The 19,665-nt window shown below is 59.8% G+C and overlaps 1 protein-coding gene across 3 annotated transcripts in view; it reads right to left on the bottom strand.

Moving 5' to 3' along the window:
- The window catches only part of RBFOX3 (RNA binding fox-1 homolog 3), a 181,205-nt gene extending 179,265 nt beyond the window's left edge, over window positions 1–1,940 (bottom strand). The window contains exon 1 of one of the 3 annotated variants that reach the window (XM_013054345.2): window positions 1,848–1,940. The gene's annotated coding sequence lies outside the window, so the exon portion shown is untranslated. The remainder of the gene's footprint in view (window positions 1–1,847) is intronic. The other 2 variants (XM_013054343.2, XM_013054344.2) reach the window with 2 other exon arrangements.
- Window positions 1,941–19,665: the final 17,725 nt, after the last annotated feature.

Genomic DNA, 19,665 nt, shown 5'->3' with positions numbered 1-19,665 from the left:
GGTGAGAGCCCAGTGGACCGGCCAGGTGGCCTGCCGCGGACCCCTGTGTCCAGCCCGGGAAGCAGCAGGAGGCCACCCAGGCTCTGTCCTTGTCCGCTGTCCTGCTGGAGCAGCTAGGACAGTCGCACTGCGAAAACCCAGCAACACCGACGAACACCCACGGTCTCACTTCGTTTCCCTGGGAGAGAATTTACCCAACATGGGACGAAAGCTCTGCATTGAACTTTCTGTAGCAGCCATGCCCCTGGGAGGGAGCCTCAGCCTGGCCACCAAGGAGCGGGTGGCAGGGACCGCCCTGTGCCACTCCCCCCCTAAGGAGCACAAATTCTAGGAGTGAGCCAGCACAGCACCAGGCTGAGAATAAACGAGGCCGGGGCAGAACCATTCCCTGAGCCGAGGGCACGCTGCAGGGTTAGCTGCAAACTCACCAGCCCAGGGGCGGCCTGCACGGCTATGGGGAGTGCCTGCGGGTGCCTCGTGCAGCGGACGCTTTGCAATCCAGCTGTGAGCGGACCCTGGGCACACCTGTCCTCAAGGAGCTTCCCTGTCCCCTCCCTGCTCTGTTCCCTCGGAGGCTACTGCCCTCGTGCAGGGGATTCTAACTCAGGGAAGCTGTCCTTGCTGCGACTCTGGGGGGGGGGGGAGGTGCGGAGACAGGCATCTTGTTCAGCAACTACCCCAGGGCCACGTCCCCTCCTTCTTTTTCATCCTCCAAGTGCCCAAGGCCGGGAGCAAAAACCGACGGAGAGATGGCACCAGTGGGAAGGGGAACCAGGAGAGCCAAGGATGCCTCCCTGTCTGCTTCAGCCACCGCATCTCCAAGGCCACACTCGAACCCCCTCCTCTGCCCCACCCGGACGGCAGCCTTCCCCGCCAGCGCCCCCACCGTCCCTGCTGCTGCGTAGCCTAGAGACTTCTCGGACCGTGGTCCAGATGTGCCCGCCAGGCATCGGACCTCTGGGTGGAGGAGGTCGGGCGTGCAAGGAGCCCTGCACCCCTCTGGGCCCTGTCAGCCACCACTCTTGGAGAGTCTGGGAGAGAGTTTGGCCCCAGGCCCTCTTACGGGAGTTTTCTTTTATATTTATTAACCCACTTTCTCTCTTGGCATTCGGAGCCCCGAGGAAGCCTCAGCCAAGGCTATTAATAGGCGGAGGCCTCCCCGGGAGGAGAACGAGCTCATACCTACAGCACAGGCGCCAAGCATAATAAAGGCTTCTGGGTCTGTCTAAACATAGGCTGTGGCCACGCCGGGGAGCAGAGGGTGGGTTCGGGGGGCTGAGTGCCGTCTGCCCTGCTGCCCCCCACCTCTATTCCTTGGGCAGGGCTTCTGGACACCTGTGCCAGAGCTGGGCCCTGCTGGGGACGGGCCTGGCTGTCGCGCGGAGCCTGCACTCCAGGTCAGGCCCGGTGGGAGACGCCAAGGAAGGGTTTTGCGGAAGAGCATGCAGTATGAAAGACTCCTGTAAACAGAGTTTAATAAAAAGCCAGGGAGGGAATTTATGGGCAGCCCAAGGATGATTAAAATTATTTATCTACTTAGCTCCCTTGCCGGCTGATCAGTCTATTAATTATCTATTATACACTCGCTGATTTGCATTTTAGTGATGGGACCAAGTAAGGGCAGGTGAAAAACACGGAAGGGTTTAGGACCCGAGCAGCAGGGGGAGGCGGGGACCCTCCTCTCCACCAACCAGGGCTCCCCCAGCCGACACCCAGTGGCCGCACTGCCGAGACTGCCGCCCACGGCTGGAAGACGCCCCCGCGGCCTCCACCCCCACCCTGAGAAGCCCGGCTTCATGAACCAGCTCCGGGGGGGGGCAAGAAGTGTGAGGAGAAAGGGCACGCACCTGTTTGCCGATGGACAGCTCCGGAGACGGGTTCCCGGCCGGAGAGGCCCGCGGACCCGCTCAGGGGGAAGACTGGCGGGATCTTCCTCTGGCCGTTCTGACTTAACGCTGCATTTGGAAAAGAAAACACGAGAACAAAACCATTTTCAATCTCCAAATATCTGGAGTGCATCAGACACACGCTCTCCCGCGCTCCTGATTAAAAATACCACAGGACAGTGTCATGGGAACGGCGTCTTTGAAACGCCGCAGCCGAGGACGCATCAGGCTGGGAGAAGTTAGAACAAAGCACCTCCGCTCACACCTCAAGGCTCCCAGCCACTCGCTGCTGTCCTGCGGGGAGGCCACCGTGTCAGACTGGGCCCGGGACCCGAGGCGGGGGGCCATGCCCACGGGGCCTAGCTGGCAGTGAGCACAGCAACAGCAGGATGGCCTGTGTCGCCTGTTCCCCACATGGGCCCCAGCGCTCCTGTGCAGTCAACAGTGCCTTGTTGGGGACAAATTGCCAGCATCACCCCGTAACTCATCTGGGTTCCCCAGCCCTGGGCCAGAGTCCAGGGCTGTGGCGCTGACCAGGATCTGCAGTCCGTGCAGACCTTGGAGAGTCTATCTAGACATTTAACCTCGCGCACCAAAACCTGAACCAGCCAATTCCTTCTTTACCTATGCATCCGCCATCCATCCATCCATCCCCCACCGCCCACCTATCTGTCTCTCTCTGTCGCACCCGGGGCAGTGAGCTACAGGTACAGACAGGTGGGCCGGTCCATAGCTAGCCAGCTCCCACTGGTTCTGTTTCTCCAGAGAACCATGGCTGACTCAGCACCTCTGGGGCCTCTCCGGCTTGCACTTCTAGAGAAGCTGGGCCCCTGGATGGCACAGAAGGGACAAAGGAGACAGTGAGGGACCAGCCGCCTCGGGGCACCAAGGACTATGGGTCAGGAGCCCAGGGACGCGCTGGCCCCGAGTCCCAGCCCGGCACCAGCATCCCCTCGCACCCCACGGTCCAGCCCCACGACCAGAGCGGGCTCCCTGGCATTTGCAGGACAGTGGTCCCCACGCCCTGTCCTCCACGCCCTGTCCCCCACGCCCTGTCCTCCATGCCCTGCCCTGCACCCACCCCCCAGCTGGCTGCCAAGTCCCAATGATGTACTAATAACCACAAAGCAAAAGGCCACAGTTCACGGCGCTACTGCACTGTGACTGCTGACTCGTGCTCAGAATCGATGCGCAGGGTTCTGTGCGTGCGGCGAGGTGGGGCTGTGTCCCCGGAGCTGACGCAGAGCCTCCCGGAGTCCGGCCCACCCGGAAAAGTCCCAGAGACAAAGGAGCGCGGGAGAGCGGGGCAGGGAGACAGGAACTGAGCGGGTCTCGAGAAGGGGGACTGGAGCGCTCAGTGGCCCCATCCTGAGTCCAGGCTGGGTGGTGAGGACACCCAAGGGCTCGGCCTGAGCTCCTCTGCCCGGGACAGGTCGCGGCGGGGGTGGGGCAGACCGCACTCTGGAGAGGAGATGCAGGTGGCGGCTGGCTTTCGGGGCACAGGACCCTTCCCAGGACTGGGACATGCCATGTGTCCCAAGTAGCTCACCAGGCTCAGGCCAGGAAACCCTCCAGCTCATGAACTTGGGATTTTATTGGCTTAATAAACTGAGTTGTTGCTGCTGCCCGGTCCTTCTCGGGCCTGAACAGGAGCACACGGGAGGGTGGGTGTGCTCTGCTGGGGCTCCAGCCTCGCCTGGAGAGGAGGGCAGCGGGACGGACAGGCCAGGGTCTTAGGACAGTAAAGGCTCCCGGAACCTTCTTCCAGTGACCCTGGAGGCAAGCAACGACACACGGGTACACCCAGACCTGAGCCCAGGGAATCTGGCACAGGGGGGCTTGTGACGCCACCCAGTCCTTGTCCTCGCAACGGTGAGCCGCTGGGTGACTCGGTTTCCCCATCTGCTGTGTGAGCTCTTCCATGGCTATGGCTTCCTTGCACAGCCCCAGGAGACCCTCCACAGCCCACTGCGGCAGGACCATCAAGGAGGGTAAGGTGGGTGTTCTTGGCCCCAGGACTGGTTCAGCAAAGTGCCAGAGAGGGGACAGGAGCCCACATCTCCAGCCCAGCAGAGGCCCCCAGACCAGGGGACGCCCCTACCCATTCTCCCACCTCCAGGAGCTACCCCGTGGCCAGATGTGAGCATCTCCAGCCTCAGAGGTGAGGCAGGGTTTCTCCTCTGGGCCCTGCGCCCCCTCTTCTAGGATGGTGCCCCCACATTGCTTCTGGGACCCCAGTCCTACCAGGCCAGCCTGAGGGCGCAGATGGCCAGAGAGCCTCGGAGGGCAGCAAGGGCTCATGCCCCAAACACAGCTGCTCAGCCTTTCACCGTGGAGCCTGTGGGTCAGAACCGCTCGTGAAGAGGGTCCCCGCAGCGCGGCCAACGAGGACGTCCGGGCGCTGGCGCACCGTGGCCTTCCTGCCTTCCCCCGTCCGCCCCCCTCATAAGCAGGAGGAAAGATGCACGAGAGCCTGGGATTCACACGCGGCTGGCTGCCACCTTCCCGCGCCCACGTGGACACAAGCGCAGAGTGGCGATCTCCTGGCCAGTGGAGACGGCAGTGGGATAGGAAGGCCCAGACAGGTCAGAGAGCTGGGGCCGGGATCTGGAACCTTCTGAACCCAAGCCCTCAGGCCAGGTGCACACACGTCTCCCAGCTACAAGGAGACGGGGCCCAGGACCCACTCGGTGGCGTTCCCTGCATTGTCGGCACTTCGCCAGCAACCAAGGATCCGTCAAGGAAACGGCGGGTGCAGACAAAGAGCGCGATGCCTGAGGCGGCAGATTTCCGGGCAGCAGAGAGAGGGGACGGATGGCAAACACGTCAGCAGGAAGGAGCCACGGACTCAATGCTGAGTGGAGGGAGCGACTTCCCGAAAGCCACCACACACGTGCACTTTGAGACAGTTTAGTCACTATTTGTGGTCACGTGCATATAAACGCTTTTTTAAAGGGACCAAAGCAGCGGACATCACATCCATGCCTGTGTGCGTGTGTGCTGGGGGCAGGGGTGAGGCTGGGAGCCGGCTATCTTCCCTGCTTCCTTTCCTTTTGAAAAAGACAACACAATATAGCTACAAGTTAACCATTTAACTGCAGGTGGAGGAACACAGATACATACCATATTTTGCCTGAATTATCAAAACGCTCCAAATTTCCTTCGAGATGACTGTGGTTGGACGGCGAGCCCCTCGAGGGAGCGGGAGACCCTGATGCCCCAGGAGTGGCACGCAGCCCACGGCCCAGTCCTTACATACTACTCTGTCCTGCCAGAGGGCCGGACAGGTTCTTCTGGAAGGAACCAGATCGACCCTTGATACGCTCCCTCCATCTACAAGGCCACGAACTAGTCTAGAATTGTTTCTTCAACGCCCACAGAGGTCCTTACAAACCGCCAGCCTGACCAGACGGGAGGTCTCAATCTGCATTCCACACGAGGGTCGGGGTGTGCGCTGGGAACCATGCACTGAAGCATTCTGGACACTAGGCCACCGGTGCTCCCCGAACTCAGAGCTCACACGTTCCTCTGCATAACGAAATGCAAGGGAAAGACACAGTGCCCTGGGGCCCCAGGCAGGGGTCTCCTGAGCAAAGCTTCCCCACACCAAGTTAGACACCAGGAAGTTCTGGGAGGGGAGACAGCTTTCCCTGCCCCTGGCAAGCAGACAAGGAATCGGCCCACCTCTCTCCTCCCCGCTGATGGGACTGCAGTTCTGCCACAGGCGGCTGACCCCTACGTATCTCCCAGCACCGGGGGTACTTGAGACATGACCCGGACCAGCCAGGAACTCGTTCTAGGCGATTGCCCCCCAGAGCCACCATCTGCCATCCATGGGGCGGCACTGTCTTTTGGACGCCGGCCCTGTGTGGCTGGCGCACCTTCTCGGGCATGCCACGGAGGGCAGATGTGTGCCTGGCTCTGGCTCTGATCCCCCACAGCTACACGTTCCGTGTTACAAGCTAATAAAAGCCGCGTGATCAAATTCCAGGTCATTACTCAAGGAAAGGGACCCCTCTGTGGTCGACAGCGACAGTTTCAAACCAATTAAAATAAGCCTTGCGTTTCTGCGGGCTGCCATGTGCCCCCACCCTGGAGGTCTCGGAGGGCCCATGCGCGCAACAAGCAAGACGCACGAAATGTTAATGGGGACGCTAAATGCCACGGCGAGGGGTTCCGGTAAATAAGACCACTTGGAGGAGGCTAGGGGAGATGTCTCCTGAGCTAACCCTGGAGCAAGCTTCAATAAAAACGAGATTGGATGGAAAACAATGCAGTCTGCAAGGGACAGGTCAGCCGGCAGAGCTGGGAGGTCGCTGGGCCAGGAAACCGATCTCTTTTCCTATTTCCCTTTGCAAGCCTGTGAGCCCCCTGCTGCCGGCACCAGTGCCTGCTGGGGCCCACGGCACCCACAGAGTGGGCTGGGGGCCCGGGGTAGAGTTTGCCAAGGAAACGCTGGAGAGGGCTGGGGGCGGTGCGGGAGGCTCGGGGGACCAGGACAGGACGGGGCGTGCTGGGGCTGAGAAGGTGCACAGGGCCTCCCGAGGACACAGCCGTGGGCCGGGTTCACAGCTGTCTGGCAGCTGCTCTGAGCTCTGCTGGGTCCTGTTTCGGGAAGATCGAATGTCACCCGTGAAACAAATCGATGGGGTTTCAGGGGGACACGACCCAGAGCCCAGGTGGGCACGCAGGTGGAGCCCCATGAGCCGACTTGCCAGCGCCGTGTAGCTCGGTATAGACTCAACCCCAGCTATGGAAAGCTCCACTGGGTCAAGGCTATGGCTGCTTCCTTTGCTCCCGGCCAGGACAGTCCCCGGCTTGCGGTTCTGCCGGATGCAACAGAAACGGAAGGAAGGCTCGGGGCCGAAGCGAACGCCGCAGGGCTTGGAGGGCTGGACCTCAGAGCTTGGGGCTCTTCCTCACGCAGCGTCCACCCCCAAGGCCACCGTGGCCGCTGTCCCTGTGCACCTGCTTCCATCAGTCAAACTACAATGGAAATAAACCCCCTCCCGGCGAGGCTTGCTGGTTTAGCAAAGAGAACCACTGGATGCACGGCTGAATTTAAAATTTCAGGTAAACGGCAAATGTTGTTTTATATTTTTTAGTATAAGTATGTGCTTGGCAACCCTCACTCTCCAACTGCTCAGCATACAAACACCCCCACACACACACACATACAATGCAAAGAAAAGGAGCAGACACTTGGGGAAGACCGATGGGGGTCCTGGCACCTCTCCTCACCCCCTCCTCAAGCCCCTCCAGCCCCCTGTCACTCCTACTGTGGCTGCCATCACACAGAGAGACTCTGGCCCCCGGCTGTCACCTGCCCAAGCCCACGTGGTCAGCACACAGCCTAGCCGCGAGGCAGACCTGGGTCATCTGTTCCAAAGTCTGTTCTCTTTCCACCAAACCAGACCCAATGGTCACACCTTGGATGTTTATTTCCCGACAAAATGGCCATGAGGAGGTTCCTGGTGATGCGGTAGTCAAGGCAGTGGACAATGTCGGAGGCCTGAGCCCAGGCTCATGCCAGCTTTGGAACAAAGATGCTGTGGGGTCAGGGGAAGAAGGCCCAGTGGTCGGGGCTTGCTCGGGTGTGTGGACGAGCTTGCTGGGCTCCAGTTCAGAGCGCTGGCAGCTCGGGTCCACCCTGCACTGCTCTGCTGATGATCAGGTCCTGAGCCAGCACAGAAAGCGAGCTGATGTACGTGATAGGGCATTCTTGAAAAGAGGGCTTTTCCCCTCTGAACACCTAGAAGAAGACAGTGTTTGTGTCTTTTTGGGTTGAAAAGGTAGACCCGAGATTGTCTGAGAAGTGGCCAGCTCTGACCTCTGACCACTCCTTCTTAACTAACTAGTTGCTTCTCAGGTAATCAGCAGACAGTTTAGACACTTGCTACGTTAGAAATGCAATCTTAAGGGAAAACAATCACCATCTTTGAGGAGGCCAAGGTGAGTCCCAAGGTGACACGTCCCGTCTAGGTGGGCCACCCTCTCGGCGGAGAAGGAGACCAGATCTGCCCTTTACGTCAACAGGGCCATTGTCACGCCAGACACGAACCTCTGTGTCTTTAGTGGTTGGTTTCACGATTGTTCCTGGGATGGAAGTTACACTTACTGCTGTGTCATTTCTAGAAATGTCATTTCTCCCTCCCCTTTTCCAAACAATAGTCTCATGGAAGGGACAACCTTCAGCACATTGGGGTCATTGGCCAGCCTTCATCCTGGGGACCCCTTGCCGGCTGCTGGCCAAGTCTGTGAGTCAACAAGACCTCCTGAGATCAGTCACCCGGAGCCTCTGCAAGGTTGGTGGCTAATTCCTCTCGCTAGTGAGGATCAGGGTGACCCAGGTGCCAGCCGCTGACCCAGCAGCCACGTGGACGCTGCCTGGGATTGAGGAAGCCAAAGGGAGGGGAGGAGGCGTGCGGGAATCACCCAGAACTGCGACAGAGGACGGCACCCGTCAGCCGTCACAATCCGGGAGCAAAAGCCCAGGCGACACATGAGACGGGGAAGTCCGCTAAGCAAACAGCAGCGGCTGCCCGCTTGTCCCCACCACCGCCACCTCCACGTCCCCACGTTCCTGGTGATGCAGTCGAGACACAGTCTGAGTGCGAACATCGTGATGTTTTCATTATCTGCCTGATGGCGTTTTATTGGAGAAATTTGTGCCCAGAGTTGCATTTTGAAATTTTCCGTGTGAGGAGGGAAGGCATGGGGTGGGGGGAGGGAGCTGCTGCTGGATTTCGGCTCTCCTGGAGACAGCCCACCGCAAGGAGCGGACTCAGTCACAGCCCGGTTGTTTTCAGGTGACCTACTTCCCAGACGGTTTACCCTGTGCTTCTCCTCTGCCACAAAGTTTTGACATATTGGAGCCAAGAAGGAAGAGAAGTCACACTGTGTCACCAAAAAAGGAGGGAGCCCAGTGGCCCTCAGCAGAAGGGAAGAGGCGAGCCATGGGGCGAGAAGAACAGCAGGAGGGGCTCCCCCTGGCACCAGAGATGGACCCGTCCACCTCCCCCTGCCAAACCCAGGCCAGCCCGGCCAAGCTGTGATTGCCCCGAACCCGTCTGCCCAGTTTCTGGGCACAACACTGGAGATCTGCTCACTGAGGGACCTGAGAGGGTCCCCTCCAAGCCCCCCTCCTGGTGTCCTGTGGTGCTGGGCCATCAGGGTGGCCAGTGGCTCCTGAGACACAGCCAGCTTCTGGAAGGCTGTGGTGGGCTTCCTTCCTGACCGTGGCAAGTGTGGCCGCTGGAGGGCGTGCCTGGGATTTCCTCCCCGTGTCCGGGGTGTTGCTGGAGGAGGAGGGCACTGCTGGCAGCCCAGCCCACCATGGGGGCCAGCAGCCCCAGTGCCAGGCAGGGCCCTGTGCACCTCGGTTGTCCAGCAGCACCCAGATCTTCCTGCTTGAAGAACACACTTGCCATGTGTGTTCAGTCCATTCCCCTGCCTTCAAGCAGGACCCTCGCTGTCCTCAGTGATGAGAAGTGGTGCCATCTCTAAATGCCTCCCAGCAAGGGACATCCATGCCGCACCTCTCTTGGCAAACCTCTCCCGTATTTAACCACCCTCACTGCCAGAAGTCCTTCCTCTGATATGTCCCACCCTTCCCAGTGAGCCATGAGTTCACTCCGCACATCCTGCCCTTGGTGGGCTCGGAGAACAGCTGCTTGCTGCCCCGGGTGCGGCTGCCCACAGAGCCTTCGACATGAAAATACTGGGCCTCGCGGCTGTGAGCTCTGCCCGCCCGTGCCGTGGGTGCGAGTCTCTCCCTCTAAAGCCCTGGGGCGGGATCCCTACTGCCTTCAGCAGAAGAGGCTCTGAGGAGCCGTCCTGTACTCCGCATCACAGTCCGGCTCAAGCCCTCGCGAACAGGTAAGCAGAAAGCGGACGCTCCAGGCTCCCTGGAAGCCGCCCTCTGCACACCGTCAGAGAACTGGGCACGTCCTCCCCTTCCAGCACAGTGGCTCCAAAATGTACCCAGTGGCGTAGCTGGGGGAAGCTGTGTCCAAAGGCACTAGGGTCCCAGGGGAGGGAACCCCCACTGGCCAGCAGCGTCCACGGCCAACAGTCACATGTCACGAGGCTCTGCTCACTGTTTGACGGGCAGCCTTTGTTTCCCAGGTTTAAATGGGCTGCAAACCGGCGGGAGCCCGGGTGGCTCAGTGGGTTCAAGCCTCTGCTTTTGGCTTAGGTCATGATCTCAGGGTCCTGGGTTTCCGCTGAGCAGGGAGCCTGCTTCGTCCTCTCTCTCTGCCTGCCTCTCTGCCTAGTTGTGATCTCTGTCAAATAAATAAAATCTTAAAAAATAAATAAATAAAATTTCACTGCACCAAAGGAGGCCCTGGAGCCCCGGGCACAGAGGGACCCCGAATCCCCCTCTGCAAAGGTCCAGTGACCTTGGCCCTGCACTCTGGGTCCTCCTGGTGTGAAATGCCAACTCCTCAGTGTCAGGGAAAGAAAGCCAGGACACGCCCCTGCTACTGCAGCAGGTTTTAGGGAGGGCCACACCGCAGCCCCCGCCTGTCCTGGGACCCGGCCCCCGGCCCAACCCTGCCAGTCGGCTGAGCAGGACACGCAGGGGCTCCGAGATGCCCTGGGCTGTGTGTGGGCCCTGCCGCAGCCCTTGTCCTCAGAGAAGGAAAGTCAGAGGCAGGGGAGGGAGAGAAGGAGCGAGAAGGAAGAACAGAGCTGCTGAGTGCTTACCAAGCGCAGGAGGGGAGGCGAGCATCTGGCAGAAAAGCCGAATCGCGAGCCTGACCCGAAGGGATCTGTACTCCTGCTCGGGAGCTAAAACTCCTGCGACTCGCTCTCAACGCCACACGCGTGGCTCTGGTTGTTTTACAAAGCGCAGAAAGTGACACAGAAAAACGCTGGGGTAAGGAGAGGAGCGGGTTCAGAGGGAGAGATGACAAGGGGGCAGGCTGGCGGGGAGGGGGTTCTGAGCCGCGCTCTGGAAACAGCGACGGGCGCAGGGGCAGGAGAAGGGGCGCACGCCCACCACAAAAGGGAGGGAGAGCAAGTCTGCCAAGCAGCCCGGCGCTGGAGAGGAGGCGAGGAGGTTATGGTCTCCCCGAGACTGTAACGCTGAAGGGCTGGGAAGAGCGTGCCAAGCCATTAAGCGAGAGGGCTCCGGCAGCGTGCCCGGCAAGGCTCCCAGCGCAGAGCCCCCGAGAAGTTCGTTCGCTTCCTCGCTCTTGGCCACATGGAGCACATCCAATGGGGGGCCGCGGGCAGAAGAGATAAGGGCCTGGCTTCCAGGAGGAACTTGTGTTCCTGGGAAGGATGAAGCATGTCATACAGCATCAGAAGGCGCTGGCCGCTGACTGTGATGCCCCAGGGCTGGGGTGGAGGGGAAATGCGTGCAGGTCCCCCGCCGCCGAGACAGGGTTCCAACGCAAGGGCCAAGGTGTACAAAGCTCCCAACTGCGCCTGTGTGCGCACAGACACGTCTTCTGCATCCAGAGCATCCAGAGCTGGCTGGGGGTCCCTCTCCTGGAAGCCCCCTTCCCAGCTCTAGCACCAACTGTAGGCACAGTCCAACTGCAAAGCCCCCACAGAGGCACTGGGTGTGGACAGTCAGCCCCACACTCACTGTCACAGGTATTGTCTGCAGGTACGAACACCTTGGCCGGGGGGGGGGCGGCTGGCAACCAAGCAGGCCGGATTCAGTTTCCCACAACCCCTTCCCTAGACAGGGGCTCAGGTCAGTGATGCCCCAATCCCTGCATCACTGGGATTAGAAATGACGTGCCCAGGAGGCACACAGCACAGGCAGGTAACAAGGTCTGCTGTTGTTTCCCATGATAGGCAGGTCTTGGTGAGAGAGACAGCGGGCCAGGACGTCCTGAAGCGGCTCCGTGGGGGAGAAGGTCCGTTCCCAGGAACCAGCGCGTCTCCGTGTTTGCATTCAGTCACCCATGCTGCAGACACATGCTTGTCCCATGCGCGCTGCACATCTAGGGCAGTTTCCTCTAGGATGGAGCTGCTGGTCCCATGGCAACCGAGAGGGGAACTGGGTTCTTAAGTCCCACTTCCCTAATCCAGTATGTTGGGGCCCGTGAGGGCGGCACACTCTGCAGCCAGGAGGCTGCCCGGCGCTGCACCTGCCCGCCCACCTGCCCCCTCCCTCCCAGCTTCCCTGCAGACGGCCATTCACCCCTCACCCGATTGCAGACGAGGTGGTCCTCCGCCTTGCGCTCTCCTGGACCTGCCAGAGGTGCCTATTTGCAGAGAGCTGGTGAGAAAGGCATGTTCGGCCCGTGGCCAGCGGTGCACGGAGCACTCACCCACACAACACCAGGGAAGCCTCTGGGAGTGCAGAGACGCAGGCCGAGAAGGGAGATGGATGGTTCAGAAGGTGGGTGTGCTGTCCAGCTGGCGAGGCAGGATGAGAACTTAGGATCCTGGGTTTCCAGGCTGTATGCAAATCTTCAGGTGTCCATTCCGAGGAGGGGCTGAATCGCTCAAGTGCGTTTATGCGAGGTCGTAGCGGGGGCCCAGCCGGGTTGCTGCACATGGCTCGCCCATCCTGGGTCAGGTCCAGGACTGAGGGCTGGTGGGTGGCACTTCTGGGGCCCTCTTAGGACTGCCCTGCAGGGGGCTTGGAAGAAGCTGGCCTTGGGGTCCCCTGTGGCCGTCACAGCCAGGAGGGAGCGGGAAGGAGACTTCCTCTGCTTCCAGAGTGATCTGCCATAAGCCAGCGGCGGCCCTGGAGCTGGCTGACATCTGGTGACTGAGTGGAAGGTACAGCCTTAGCTTCCAGGGCACGTGCACTTTGCTTCAAGGGGATCCCGGGGGCCCGAGGATGCCTCCGAGGTGAACTCCATTTCCAAGGGTTAGTGCAGAGGCATCGCCTGCACGAGGCTTTCCAATTGGTGTCTCCCCTTTCTTGGGGGAAGGGTGTGCGATTCGCCTTCTGTCTCCTTGAAGGCAGCCCCTCCGGTGAGCACTTCTGTGGATGAACCCGCAGGTGTTTGCCTGACCTCCCCCCCCCATCTGCTGCTCTGAATGCCTCCCCCGCCCCCCGCTCTGGAGCTCAGAGAAGCCCATTCCTGGGAGGAGGGCAGGGAGCCCTGGGAGCGGGGCTGTAGAAAGCGGGGAGGCAGCCTTCCCCGCAAGGCACAGCTTTAACACCCCACCTCACAGAGCCAGGCCTCACCTGTAGGAGGCAGCCTCTCACTCAGCAGCCTCCAAGCCCAGCCTTGCCTCCCCTGCCTCCAGACAGGGAGAGAAGGGGGGGGGGAGGCAGGCAGCCATGACGTGCTGCCCACACAGGCCAAGGTGGGGTCAGGTTCCAGGGTCCGCCCTCTGTCTGTGTTTTATGCAGAGAGAGGACACCCGGAGGGGGGAAGGCTCCCCGTGTGTCAAAGCAAGGACTGCAGCAGATGCAGAGGGGATTGCGGCCATCACAATGGCTCTCTGCACACGATGCCGAAAGCCCTCCGGTAATGCTGGTACCTGAGTCACCCCGCCCCCCACATTGAGCAACAGCTCCCCTGCCCCATTCCTGCTGTGCGGGAACCCTGCGCGGGGGAGGAACCATCGGAAGACACAGAGTCGAACAAGAAATGGCCATAGGCGAGCTGTTCTCCCTGAGCCTTCCCTGGGAATATAGCATAACGGGCTCATCACCGGGGCTTCCACAGGTAGGTCTGCAAAAGCCTGCTGGGTTGGGCCTTCATAGGCCGAACTGTGGTAGGAATTCAGGGGACAACTTGGGCCATCTCGTCAAAATATGCAGCTTTAATTAGCCTCGGAGGGACCTGTCCAGTGATCCCAGTAAGACTGTGGGGAATCTACTTAGCCCTAAATGTCAACGACCCAGCCAACCAAATGTCCCCTCGACTTCAGTGTTCCCCCTGTCCTTGGGATGGAGGCGGGGGGGGGCTGCTGACAAAGGCCACCGGGACTCATCCCCACGGATGGGATGCGACCACCTGCTGTCCCTTAAAATTAAAACAAAATAAAAATAAACAAATAAAACGACAGAAACCTAAGCACAGCTGCAGCGGTGCCTCTGCCCCCCCCCCCATGTCTTTGCCTCCCTGCTTTGAGCCCCAACCTCTTGGATATTTATCGTTGGTTCCCTCCTAAATCATTCCTGACGGCCGGCCTGCTCACACTCCATCACGGGCACAGGCTGCGCGGAGTCACCGTTCTGTTTAGCTTGCAGAAAAAGGAGCCTCGTAGGAAAAACCCACCCGGGAGCTGTCCGGTGCTGAACTCCGGCGTGATGGACGATTATGGGCCATCTGCACTTTCACAGGGGGATGGATTTATGAGCAGGAGAGACAGCTAGAAGAGTGTCCATTACTATAACTCACGGCCCTCTTCAGAGACATTCTAATCAGGCATCCTTTGCTCCTACCGAAAAGCCCAAGTTAAGAAATGGCAAGGGGAGAAATCAATTACATATTTCTGGGGTGTGTTTTTTGTCGTTGTTGTTTTTTTTTTTGTTTTGTTTTGTTTTTTTGTTTTTTTTTGCCAAGAGCATGGCCCTCAAAGGTGTTGGGGTAAGGGAACCAGGGGGCAGGGGGTGGGGTGGCTGGGGGAGGGACCCTATGCCTGGTAAAGTGCGTTCCCATCAGCATTTCCTGGTGCCCCTGTCACACCACCAGTCCTGGTATCTTGCAACTGGTGTCAAGAAGATAGACGGCCCCAGTATGTTCCTCCCACCCCAGCCCTGCACAGATCTAGTTGAGATTTACTGACAACCAGGAATCGCGCAGAGGGATGCAGCAGGAGATATCCGGATTTTCCCAGTAGGCTGTGCAGTTTGATATTTATGTGTGGAGGGGAGAGGAAAGGAGTGAACCACACCAGCGCTGAGGGTGGGCGCTGAGCTGGGGGCCTTCTGTACACTGATTCACAATAATCTTAGTCCTATTCCATAGGCGAGAGAGCGAGGGCCCACAGAGGCACGTGACACAGCCAGGTTTTCAGCCCAGGTCCACCCAACCCTTAGCAGCCTGTTGCCCGCAGGCCCCGAGGCTGATGCCTGTCCCCGCCAGAGGCCGGGAGTCCTCGGCTTCCCAGGGCCTCTCCCACGGGAGGCTCCTCCTGGCCTCACCTAATCTGACCACAGCCCTCTGTGATAGGCAAGACTAGGTATTTTAATTCCCATCTTAAAAATGAGGAAAGTAAGGCCCAGAGAGGTTAAGCGGCTTTCTTGAGGCCACACAGCTAAGCAGCGGTCCATCCGGGATCCAGCACACGGCTCCTGGCTCTCTGCTCAGCACCTGCTTGCTCGCTTTCCCAGGAGGCTGTTCTGAGCGTGGCCACGCTGGACAATTTCCTTCCATGGGGTCCTGGCCTCTTTCAGACTCTGCCTCTGTAATTCCTGATCCTCTCTCCCTGACTGCACCCTCTCCTGGGTCCGCACCCCTCCGGGCAGGTTGTCACCCAGCTCACCGGCAGAGCCCTTGGGAACTCAGCCGCGTGGACGAGCTCTAGGACTCTAACCACAGACGGTGGGACTCAGGGAATGAGGGACCGACCGCCTCCTGCCAGGACCCTGCCACCCTCCAAGACGCCCAGCTCAGCATTAGCAACAGCTGACACGTGCTCTGGAGTAGGGCCATGATGGGACAAGATCAGCTTGCAGCTGAGACAGCAAAAGTTCAGCAGATCACTCTTTTGTTGCTTTTATTTATTTTGATTAATTTTTTTTTTTTTTTTTTTTTTTTTTTTTTTTTTTTTTTTTTTTTTTGGTAACAACACTTGTACTTGCCTCGCCCCGGGAGCTCACCTGTGGCTCTTGGCCTGGAAGAGCTTCTGCTCTTGCCACACATTTCCTCTATCACCCGTCCATCCATGCAGACTGAGGACAGGACCTCCCTCCCACTGGGCAGCCGGGAGAAGCATTTTGTGGGAAGACAGACCTGAGCTGGGCGGGCTCTTAAGGGCACGGAAGGTAGTCAGGTGCGGAAGGAGGGTGGAAGGGCTCTGCCTTAGGGACCCAAACACGGGGCCGTGGGGGCATGGCGTGCTGTCCATGGGTTCAGAGCGGGGCAGGGAAGTGGGGCTCGGCAGAGAACAGGTCAGGCTGGTACGCGACCCTTTCTCACACAGCCTTCCCCGAGTTCTCTTGCCCTGCAGAGCCAGCCACTCTGCCGAGCACGGCGGGCACAGGGTGGGCCCCATGCGGGCCCCGCCGTCCCTCACGAAGGGTCTGACAGAGGGTCTGCCTCTGGACCGGAGTGTCCCACAGACGGTGTGACCAGGGAGACAGTCTGCGGCCGGGGCAGCCAGTGGCGCAGCCCTAGCACGTGGTGTTTGTGAGCACTTGAAAGGTGGCCAGTGGGCCCAAGGAGCTGAATTTTTAATAGTATTTCATTTTAATTCACTTAAGTTTAAAGGGCCATGGTTTTCAATAGGCCAGTTCTGGACGGTGAGCTGCCCAAAACGAACAGCCTCTAGGTCTCACGCTGCCTGATCTCATCAGGCACTGGCCGAGGGCAGGTGTTGACAAGACCCTCAGGTCCCAAAGCTTAGAAACCCGAGCCGCGGAAGGGGTATATCTCTCTGCAGCCTGAGACGTTTGGCTTCCCTGTGAAAACAGCATTGACTTGATGAATGGCCGGTGCCTGCACTTTGAGAAATTAAATTCTCGGCTTGAAGCAAGCAGCATGGGGATAACTGCGGCTGGCCAGGGAGAAGACACAGGGCACCGGAGGGAGCCTCGGCAGAAGAAGGCTCGGGTTCTGGCCCTGGTGGGATGGGGAGCGGAGGGCAGGTGGGCAGAGAGCTGAACCAGCAGGTGCCCCAGGTACTGGCTGGAAGGGAGCATAAACATAGCAGCCCCACGGCAGAGAGGGAGCGGGGCGCTCGGCAGGAGCGAGGCGTGGCCCACGCCCACCTATCATCCCAGACTCTGGCCCCCACGGCCCCATCACTGGAGGGATCTCTCCAGGGCCCCCTCACACCGGCTCTGACCTTCCCCAGAGCTGTCCTCACCGCAGACACAGGAGAGTGTATGGAACCCATGATTTGCAGCCCAGCTCTCCTCTCCATGGAAACCAGTTCCTCTCCTGCTTCATTATTACTATTATCTTCGTTAATGCTTGATATAATGTCGTGTCCATTACGGCCAGCCCAGGGGCTCCTATAAAGGGCCATTTCCCCAAACCTGCCCCCCCGCCCCGGCCAAACTCCCGCAGGCAGTCCTGTCCTCCTGCGCAGAGGTGGGGGAGGAGACGGCCTCACCCTCCGTGCCTCTTCTCCCACTGTAAGAACTACTGACGGTGGTATCATACGGCCGTGCCATAAACTCGCGTCACCCCGGGCACTTCCTTCACTATGGCCTCCCTCTGTAATCCAGCAGCTCCTCCAGACCTGGTGTCTTCTCCTCCTTCCTCTTGCAAGAAGGTTTGCAGGTCCCACGGGGGCCTTACAGGACACCCTCTGGGCCGCGCCTCTCTCTTGCAAAGCCCGGGAAGCCTGAGGCCACCATGGCCTGATGTCCGTCCCCCGGGTGCGGGTGCGTCTTCAGGAAACAGGGAATCCAAACAAACACTCATGGGCCCTCCCACTGCTGGGCTAGATTCACCCCATCGCTGCAAGGCTCCAGCTAGGGTCTCGCCCCTCCCCCGCCCCCAGTCCTCTCCACTTGGCCCCCGCCACTGGGTCACCGCCCCCCCCCATCCTCTCCACATGGCCAAGGGTGGTGTGCGGTTATGGGGGAGTCTGGTTCCTTCTCAGGCCTTCAGACCTGTCAGTGCTGACCTCTCCTCCTGATCTCAAGTGGAGGAAACCACGCATGCCAGCAGGGTCTCCATTCACGCCTCCAAGTCGGAGCCCGAGGGCCACCCCACACACCTGTGCCCACCCCAGGGGAGGGAGCATGACTGTCCTCTACGTCTGCAGCTACCGAGCCCTGGGCTGTCAGATGAAAGCCAGAACGACGTGCGCACGCGTGGCTGTATGCACGCACGCGGGGACGTGTTCACGTGTGTGCGTGTGTGCACGCCGGCGTGTTCACTGTTCCCCACCTGAGGTCAACCTCACCCTGGGATGGGCGTCTTCTCTTTCTCCCACCCCCCTGGTCCCCAACAGAGGGGCCAGCAGGTGAAAAGACAGCTCAGGGTGTCACGCTGGCTTTGCTGCTGGGCTGGCTTTGCTGCTGGGCTGGCTTTGCTGCTGGGCTGGCTTTGCTGCTGGGCTGGCTTTGCTGCTGGGCTGGCTTTGCTGCTGGGCGGGGGTTTTGCCCCCTGCCCTGGTGGTTCTGGAATTATCCGAGGACCACCTAGAAGGCCCCTCGACTGTGCCTGGTTTTCCCCACACAGATCCCAACCGTCCCAGCGTAGGGACACCATGGGACGTGGACCGCAAACCCTTTCCATAGATGCTTTAACTTGACAGGGATGTTTGGGTTTGGATGTACTTCTGCATCTCAAGGAGGCAGAATTTCAGGGCAAAAGAAGGCGCCTGGGAGTTGTCCCACTTCTGACTGCCCGCCCCCAACTCCAGCCAGTTCTAGTTCTCAGACGGGGGAGCCCTGCCCACGGCAGACGTGTTTCTGTCACGGTCATGGGGTAGGTGTACACCTGTGGGGGTTTTCCCTGGGCGTGAGGTTCCTGTGGCCCTGCCCACTGTGTCCCCGACTACTGGGACAGTCCCTGGTCCCTGTGTCCTGTTCTGACTCAAGCTACTTCTTGGGTTCCTGTGTTATTTCAAGCCATGTTTTGGTTTTTATTTTTTGAGTACGTGTCTTGTCTCATTTAAACACCTGTACACTTTTAGGCATTATTCCAAACGATTTTAACGTTTTCATCGGTAGCCCCCTGCCCTCCAAGCCTGTCCTTCCAACTATCTTCTGGGCACACCCATGGATGCCTCCTGCCACGGCCCAGGTGACTCGGCACATGCAAAAACCACCTCGTCGGTGACCCCCCTTGGGGCCTCAGGGCTCAGAGCCTCGCTGCCACTTGGCCTCCTCCGCGCTCAGCCTCCCCGTCTTCCCTCAGCGTCTTCCCGTTCTCGCAACCCCACTGCCTTCCTCCCAGCTGGACGCGGGCCCCCACAGAGGCCTGGCTAGCCTCTGGCTCTCCTGTCACTCCCGCCGCCGGCGTCGCCCGCGTCACCCAGCACACTCCAGTCCTCCCTGCCCTACGGGGGCTCCGCTGCGTCCAGGCAGAGGCATCACTGCTGGGGGCCCAGTGTGGTGTCTTCCCAGTTCCCGAGCCCACCCCTTTGCTGGGGCCCTGGAGGACCTCCCGACCTGCAGGATGTAGCCCACGAAGCAGGGTCACAGGGCCTTTTCGCACAACCGCGAAGTCTGGTCCCCAGGGAGAGCAGAAGCGCCTGGAAGACAGGCGTGGTGCCACCTCCTTTCTGGATGGATGCTATGCTGTTGCCTGCCCCACTATTCACCGGATTGGGGTCACATGCTGGAGGCGAGCCCACACACATCTCAGCCTCGGTCCCCGGGGGTTGCGCAGGGATGACCACAGAATCCTGTTCCACTTCGACCATTTCTCCTAGAGGCCCTGGAAGCCAGGAGGGTCCGGGCACATGGGTGTGAACAGCTCTTGCAAGGTTCCAGGGCCAGTCCCTCCCAGCCCGGCCTGGTTCCCTTGGCAAGAACATCCTGTCTCCGACGGACAGTCCCTCCCCACCATCTCAGACTCCTGTTTTCAGTGCCACCTCCAGTCTGAGTGATCACACACCCAGACGGGGCTGTAGGTGTGATGAGACGCCTGCCGCTTGCCGGCAGCTCCGGGAGCCTCTGGCCCCCAGCCTGCAGCGGGCAAGGGGGCGATGGTCACCAGAGGCC

The sequence above is a fragment of the Mustela putorius genome, unplaced genomic scaffold (genome assembly GCF_011764305.1).
Source record: "Mustela putorius furo isolate JIRA1106 unplaced genomic scaffold, ASM1176430v1.1 tig00000873_pilon_pilon_pilon, whole genome shotgun sequence".
Classification (NCBI taxonomy): domain Eukaryota; kingdom Metazoa; phylum Chordata; class Mammalia; order Carnivora; family Mustelidae; genus Mustela; species Mustela putorius.
Note: the sequence above shows the minus strand (reverse complement) of the source record. Positions and strands in the feature narration are given on the sequence as shown.